This window comes from Pteropus vampyrus, unplaced genomic scaffold (genome assembly GCF_000151845.1).
Source record: "Pteropus vampyrus isolate Shadow unplaced genomic scaffold, Pvam_2.0 Scaffold2, whole genome shotgun sequence".
Taxonomy (NCBI): Eukaryota; Metazoa; Chordata; class Mammalia; order Chiroptera; family Pteropodidae; genus Pteropus; species Pteropus vampyrus.
Genome location: NW_011888783.1, coordinates 21,749,455 through 21,755,110, shown reverse-complemented (window position 1 = coordinate 21,755,110; position 5,656 = coordinate 21,749,455).

Here is a 5,656-nt window from a genome sequence, read left to right as displayed (position 1 = left end):
CCCTCTTTCATTCTTGACTTTAGTCATTTGAATCTTTTCACTGTTTCGTCAGTATAGCTAAAGCTTTGTAATTAAAAAAAATTGTTTTCAAAGAGCCAACTTTTGATTTTGTTGATTTTCTTTATTGTTATTCCAATCTTTAATTAATTTCTGCTCAAATATTTATTTCTTTTCTTCTTTCTTTGGGTCTAATTTGTTTTGCTTTTTCCAGTGTATTCATGTGGCAAGTTAGGTTATTGTTTTGAGATCTTTCCCCTTTTTAAAATATTGGTATTTATAGCTAGAAATTTTTCACTAAGCACTACTTTAGCTGCATTCTGTGGTGTAATGTGTCTTTATTTCAATTCATCTCAAATATTTTCTAATTTCTCTTCTGATTTTTACTTGATCCATTTGCTATTATAAGTATTTGTGTTTTAAGTTTTTCACTTATATGTCAACTTCTAAAAAGTTTTTCTGTAATTGATATCTAGTTTTACTCTTGTTGGAGCACTTACTCTGTATGGTCTCAATTCTTTTAAATTCGTTGATGTTGTTTTATGGCCTATCATGTGCTATTTTCTGTATAACGTTCCATGTGCACTCTATTCTGCTGTTGGTGTGTGGAGTGTTCTATAGATATGTTAGGTCTAATGATTGATAGTGTTAAAGTTTTCTATTTCCTTGTTGATCTTTTGCATAGCTATATATACATTATTGAAGTAGATGCTCAAACTCTCCAATTAGTATTTTGAATTGTCTGTTTTTCCCTTTAATCCTATAAGTGTTTGCTTCATGTATTTGGGGCTTTGTCGTTAGGTCTATATATGTTTATAATTGTTAGATTTTTCTGATGGATTGACCTTTTTGTTTTTTATTATAAAATATTTTTACCTCCAGTAATATTTTATGTTTTAAAGTCTATTTGGCCTGCTATGAGTATAGCCACTCCGCCACTCCATCGTTCTTATGGTTGGTATTTGTATGACATAGCCCTTTCTGTGTATTTACTTTCAGCCTATTTGTATCTTTGAATTTAAAGCGTGTCTCCTGTAAATGCAGTAGCTGGACCATGTCATTTTTTATCCAGTCTTAAAGTCTTTGCCTTTTAATGAGATTGTTCATTTGCTTAATATTAATCATTATTTTTGATATAATAGGATTTAAATGTCATTTTACTGTTCGTTTATATGTCCCATGTCATTTTTTATTTCTCTCTTCCTCTTTTACTGCTTTTTTGAAAAGTAAATATTTTTAATATAACATTTAAATTACTTGAATGACTTTTACTATATTTTAGAAAATATTTTCTTAGTAGTTGCACTACAGCTTATCATAGACCTTAACTTATAAGAATACTTCAGAATTATACTAACTTAATTCTAGTGAGACACAGACATGTTCTTCTTATGCAGCTCTATTGTTCTTTCCCTTGTTTTGCTATTATTAGTTACATAATACATCTTCGTAATTTACATAAGGATACATTGTTTTAATTATTACTTTGTATAATTTTATGCCAATTAAGAAAGCTGAGAAAAGAAGGGAAAGCTAGTATATATTTATAGAGTTTGTTGTATTAAACTTCTTATTTATTATTTAGCATTCTCTTCATTTCTTTCTGTAGATTCACATTACTATCTGGTGTCATTTACTTATTCCAATACAGCTTTCCTCCTACCTACCCCCTTTGTGCTGTTATTATAAAATCAGTGCATTTCTGTGTGTTATATTTCCAACAATACAATGATAAACACATTATTTTATATATTTGTTTTTAAAATAAGAGAATGGAGGAGAAGCATTCATTTATATTGTCTTTTATAATTATATAATTACCTTTACCAGTGCTCTGGGTTTTTTTATATGGATTTGAATGATTGTCAGTGTCACTTGCTTTCAGTCTTAAGATCTTACTTTCATTTTTAAATTTTAAGATTTTATTTCATTTTCTATTTTATTTATTTTGTAAATGTCTTAATTTTACCTTCATTTTGAAGGTAGTTTTGTTGGCTAGAAGATTCTCGGTTGATAGTTTTTCTTCTTTTAGTACTTTGAATATGTTATGCCACTCTCTTCTGACCTCCACTGTTCCTGATTACAAGTTAGCTGTTAATCATAGTTGGGGTTCTTTGTGTTAGACAAGTGATTTTTCTCTTGTATTACCAAAATTTTCTTTGTCTTTGGCCTTCAGCATATTTTCTTTGATGTGTCTGAGTACGGTTATCTTCATTTTTATATTATTGTAGTATCGGTGCCTGACAATTACCTATTTCGTAAGTGTCTGAGATTGTTTTTGATCTCTGAGGCATCCATTTTAAAGACATACATCTCAAATAAACATATTGCCAGCTGTACAACTAGATTAAGAACCATAAATTAAGAATTAGATTAAGAACTATAAAAAAAAACACCCTTAAATTTCCCCCTTGTGGAAGAAGGCCTTGGTGACCTAGATAACTCACTGCTTGAGTGACCCTGTGTTTCCTTTTTCCACTTAATTCCACACTATCTTTCTCTCTACTCATGTCCTAACTACGTGGTTCTGGGTTCTTGTATCCTCCATGACTTGGGAGTAATAAATCTTTTTTTTAAGTTCTCTGATATTTGTTGCTGAGATGCATCCTGCAATCTTAATAAGATCCACAGGTCTGTTCCAGCCACAACACTGACTCTGACCAGGGAAATGTCTGTGAGGGCTTGTCATAAGTAGTACTGGGCCAGGTGAGTGCCCCCAGGAATTCCTAGCTGATAGGCCGAGACCAACATAAAACAACTATTTAGAGTTTAATGAACTTCTTGGATGCTTAGATTAATGTTTTTCATCAAATTGGGAAATTTTCAGTCATTATTTTTCTAATATTTTTCTGTTCCTTTTCTTCTCTACTCTTTCTGGTAGTTCTGTTATGTATATATTGGTGCATTTAATCTCATATTTCTCTGAGACTCTGTTCCTTTTTGCTTTTTTGATCCTTTTTTTCTGTTTTCTTCAGATTGCATATTCTCTATTGATCTATCCTCAAATTCCTTGATGCTTTCTTATGCCAATCCAAATATACTATTGATCCCCTCTAGTGATTTTTTTTCTCCCTTTAGGTTGCTGTACTTTTCAACTGCAGTATTTCTGTTTGATTCTTTATTCTCTATTTGACATAACATTGTCTTTACATGCTCTTTTTCTTTTTTAAGTCTTGTCCCTTTTAGTTCTTTAAAAATATTCATAATGGCCTCTTTGATGACCATGTCAATTAAATGTGACATCTGGGCCCTTTCACAGTTTCTGTTGCCTGCTGTTCTTCCTGTGTATGGGTCATGCTTTCCTCTTTCTTTGTGTGTGTTCTAATTCTTTTATGGAAAGTGGACATTTGATTAATATATTTTAGTAATTTGGAAACTGATTCCTCTCTTCCATCTTTGATATTTGTTATGTTGCTCTTTGTTAATTTAATGACTTGTATTTATTTCCTATTGCTCTGCAATAAATTATCACAAACTTGGTGGAGTAAAAGAAAAATTTATTATCTTAGTATTAGAAGGTCAGAAGTTGAAAATGACTTTCCATGAGTTAAAATCAAGGTGACAACTTGGCTGATTTTCTTCTGGAAGCTCAAGAGGAGAATCTGTCGCCTTGAGTGTTGCAGCTTCTAGATTTGGCCCACAATTTTGACATGTGGTTTCTTTCTATCTTCAAAGCCAATAATAGCTCGTCAAGTCCTTCTCATGGTGCATCACTCTAACATTATTGCCTCCCTTTTCCTTAGTATGAGGCCCTTGTTAATACATTGGACTCACTTGGATAATCTAGGCAAGTCTTCCCATTTCAAAGTCAGCTGATCAGCAACCTTAATTCCTTCTGTAAACTTAATGTCTTTTTTGCACTGTAACCTCACATATTCACAGTTTCCAACAATTAGGATATGGCCATCTTCGGGGAGCCATTATTCTGTCTACCACACTTGTCTAGAATATTTTAGTGAAGTGTATTTTTTCACAGTATGAAGTCTCCGGAATTACTCGCAAGAGGGGGCAACCTTGGGCATGTGTGCAATTACTCCGAATGTCTTTATTTTGGATATTGGAAAACAGTGCTTCATAAATATCAAGAATTTTTTTTTAAAATGTTAGATAGGTATTTCTCAGCAGAGGCCAGACTATAAACTAGTTATTTTGAATTTCTTGTTGAGTACATACTTTTCCTCACTAATCTGCCTTCCAGATATTACCAAGTGAGGATTATAATGATGGTGGCTACATAGATTCATCTTTCTCCATGAAGGAAATGGTGTTATATTAACACAACTCTATATATGTGGACACGTGCACTCATTAGACAAGAGACTGTTACAACTAAATCTATTCACACTCTAAATGGTAAACTATTTATTTTAAAGGAAACTTTTACACCGTTGAGTACTATTGGTTGACAAATGAATTTAGAAATGATTTACAAAAAGACGAAAGGTTAACTTTATAATTGCTTTGATAATACTGTATTATAAATATATCCAAGAATCGTGATATCATCTAGGTTAATTTCTACTGAAGTAATAAATGTAGCCATTACAAGGGTAATCAGAAAATGAGTGTCTCTCTAGAGAATTATGCAAAAAAGATCAAATTGCAAGACCCTAAGAACATTGTAGGCACCGATTTTGTCATATCCACAAAATCTAATGTTTAACAGTTATTGAACAGTTGTGGGGGGTTTTTTTGGTGATAAATTAGATGTATAGGCACCTTTAGAAATTTTCATACTGTTTTCTTTTGCAATTCATCTGTAAAATGTACTGTTTAATTTTGAAAATTGCAATTTTGCCTGAGATATTAAATGGCAGGTTGTATTGTCCAGATCTGCATCAAGAACTATATATTTTTAACATTTGCCAACTTTATTTAAATAGAACAAACTCTTAAATAGTATTTTTCAGTACTAAATGAAAGAGAACTTTTCAAGTATTATACCACTTATCATGGACAAGTCAAAGCAAACTGGATGAGTTCTTAGAAAACAATCTAAGTGTAGCTCTAGCAGCATATAAAGATAATACATAGTGAATAAATCAGGAATATCAATAGTAAGATCTGATATATGAAGCGAAAGGAAAAAATAAGAGTACCAAAGGAGGATAAATCTATTTAGAGATAGAACTATAAATGAAATGGAGAGTCAAATTATTTCAGATGAAAAATGCTACAAAGAATAACAACCCACATGAATTTGTGAGAGGACAGAGAAAAGACTAGTGTTCTATAAGCTTAAGCTTAATTGTAAACTCTTTAATGTATTAACCATAAAAGTTTTTAATGTATTAACCATTATGTTTTAACCATAATGTATTAACCATAAAAGGCGATGTTTTCATTACTGAAAAAGCTATCAATATAGGACAGGCTTATTATTTTTTTACTTTTTATTGAAAGGGCCAAGACTTTTCAAGAGGAACCTGAAGATATACTGAAAATGCTAATGGTTTCACCATACATCTGAAACTTATATAAGATGATGTGTAAACCTTTCTACAAATTTGCTGCCTCTTGGCTAGAAAATAATATCTGACCATTAAAATAGTGCATGGTTATTATAGAAGATACTGAGGGAAACACAGAATATGCTTATTAATCATTACAACAAGAAAGCAAGAAAACTTGCTTTCTTCTGGGGACTTTGAGCCTAATA